The sequence below is a fragment of the Pteropus vampyrus genome, unplaced genomic scaffold (assembly GCF_000151845.1).
Source record: "Pteropus vampyrus isolate Shadow unplaced genomic scaffold, Pvam_2.0 Scaffold254, whole genome shotgun sequence".
Taxonomy (NCBI): domain Eukaryota; kingdom Metazoa; phylum Chordata; class Mammalia; order Chiroptera; family Pteropodidae; genus Pteropus; species Pteropus vampyrus.
Window position 1 is genome coordinate 640,801 of NW_011889035.1, and position 2,674 is coordinate 643,474.

The following is a 2,674-nucleotide window of genomic DNA, read 5'->3' on the forward strand; positions in this document are numbered from 1 at the left end:
TAATGAGTATTTATTTATTCTACTGTATTAGAAATCCATAGAAGAAAGATCTTTAGGCAAAATTTCTTGGCCTAAGAATGATTTCTTATTAATAATCTGATTTTTAAAAACTCAAGTATTTTACTTAGGTATGTTTTAACACATCTTTTAGGGGAAGTATCAGAAATTTTGTTAAAATTTCTTCATTACATTCAAGATAAGAAGGGGTAATTGTTGAGTTCTTGTTCCCTTCAGTATATTATTTCGTGGACAGCATAGGACCAGTATTTCAAACTGGTTCTCAAAGTGTAAGTAGAGGTGGGAGAAAGAGGTGAAGGAGCAGACTCTAGAACGAGTCCATTTTATTTGTTGTTTCAGTGACTAATGGCTTCAGCTTTCTCCCTGGAGCATTTCCAAAACTCTTTGCTAGATGTCCATCTTGACTCTGCCAATATTCTCAAACTCAGCTAAATGGGACTGCAGTTTATGACAGCATAGAAGCTGCAGAAATGCAGCTTTAAAGCCTGGGCGCAATTTTACTTAGACAAAATAAACTCAGACTTATACTCATTTAACTCTATTGATTTTTCTCAGAACTTTAGGTGGATCAAGGCATAGAGAGAGGTATGTGATGGAGAGAAGGGAAAATTCCTTGGGAGAGGTCTAAAATACTCTTTGGAGTTTCCTTTCTGCACCTGACTCTTTTCTGGGGTTTTGAACCTTCCAACATAAATATTAATTATATCACAAAATTCTAAGAAACTGAATTATTTTTTCAGTTTCATCAATGGCTACTTTGGATCTCCCAAAGAGCACAATAAATTGCAGTTAGATGAATAAACGACTAGGCAGAGAAAGAAGTGTGTCAATCTTAACATAATTTTCTCATCTGATCCACTGAACTGTAAAGCTTGTGGAATTCTCAGTATATATACCAGTTTTACCTGCGATATATATTAGTAACACATAAATATTAGTGATACATAAATAGAAAGAGTAAGTAAAACTATGTCCCTAAGTACATAGACTTACAGAAACCTAGTTATGTGGTAAGATTCTACAATATAATTATACCGTATTTCTTTCTCTTTTTAAGGGTAGGTGGCATTCCTTAGACTTTTGGGTAGACTAACTTAAAATGTGGGAAGATTTTTGTTTAATTTCAAATTGGTAACACCAATGAAGGTAAAATTCAAGTTAATTTGTACAGTTTCACAGCTTTGCTCTATTAATACTGGATTCATATCTTTATATGCAGTGGTTTTACTTTGTGCCAACAACATCAACAAAAAGAAATTCAACTTAAAGGAAATTTCCATGTGGAATCAAATAATGACAAGCAAGTTATTTCTTTTTTAACTTTCTAAGTCCCATGCCAATGATTCTATCGGATATGGAGCAAAGAGGCTTTCCTTTGAGAACTTCCTTTCCCACAAACTGATTAAAAATATACAGTCCAGGAAATCCTTTAAGTACAAACCAGGGAAAATTGATATAAATGAAAATAAGGTAAAATAAAAACAGTGGGCAGAGTCTGATATATTTATTTTGGTAAAACATCATAGTAGTTATGAATGCTACAATATAATTTAAATTACACTAACATTTAAAATCATTATCACATATATATTATTGTATTTAATGTTTACATTAAATTTGTAAGGTAGTTCTTACTATCCGCCCTTTCTCCCTGCTTTTTGAAGACAAAGAAATGGATGCAAAAAAAAATAAATAAATTTTAGCCCCAAACAAGTACTTATATGTGCAAGAACCCAAATTCAATTCTCATTCCATCTGGCTATAGGTTAGGGGTTTTTCTCATTTTGCTGATGACTCTTAATCTTTTCTCACTCAATGGACATGATCATTCCTATCCTTCAATAACAATATTCTTCTCTGGGGCAAGAAGCTAGAAGTTGTCCCTTGGGGAAAATATGTGTGGGTAGATATGTGCAGTTTGGAAAAGATGCCAGAGATAATTCTACTTTTCTACCACTCACCCAAATTGATATTCTCTGCATTATCCCACACTCTGTACCATTTTAGTTTGATTTTAGTCTGTTGACTTTAGAACTTTTTTCAGCTTTCTTGATTAATATCTCCATATTGTTTATTTTTTTCCTCACAATTTACCAGGCAATTAGTCTTATGGAATATTTCTGAATTAGCATATTCCCTTCTCCTGGAAGTAAATCTTGGAATATACGGGACAAGGAACTCTTACCAATGATATTAAGGTTTAATTAGAAAAAAACATCAATTCAGAGGTTACCATATGAAGCTGGATATCTCCCCTCTGTCACATCTTCATATTTCTCATCTAATGAGAGTCTTTGACCTTGCCTGTAATGGCTTAAGTAATAGGAATCATTCCAGTTGAGCTCACTCTGATACCAACAGCTCAAATGCTCCCTAATGTACTTCTTGGAAAGGGATTTAATTCGTTTCACTATTCCCTACCCACGAGTCTTTTGCTTTCCTGGCAACAGTCATCTGTAGTCTCCCTCGAGGCTCTCCTCCACTTGAGCCATGCTCAGCATCACCCACGATTCCTTCTAGTATCTCAGGCAAGTTATATTCATACCTAATAACTTGTTGTATTTTTTACTTGTTGCTTTGGTCTCCTTTCACAGTCTCCTCCAAGGTATAACTTGCTTTTCTTATTAGCAAAATGAATTGGTGAGTTTTGTGATAC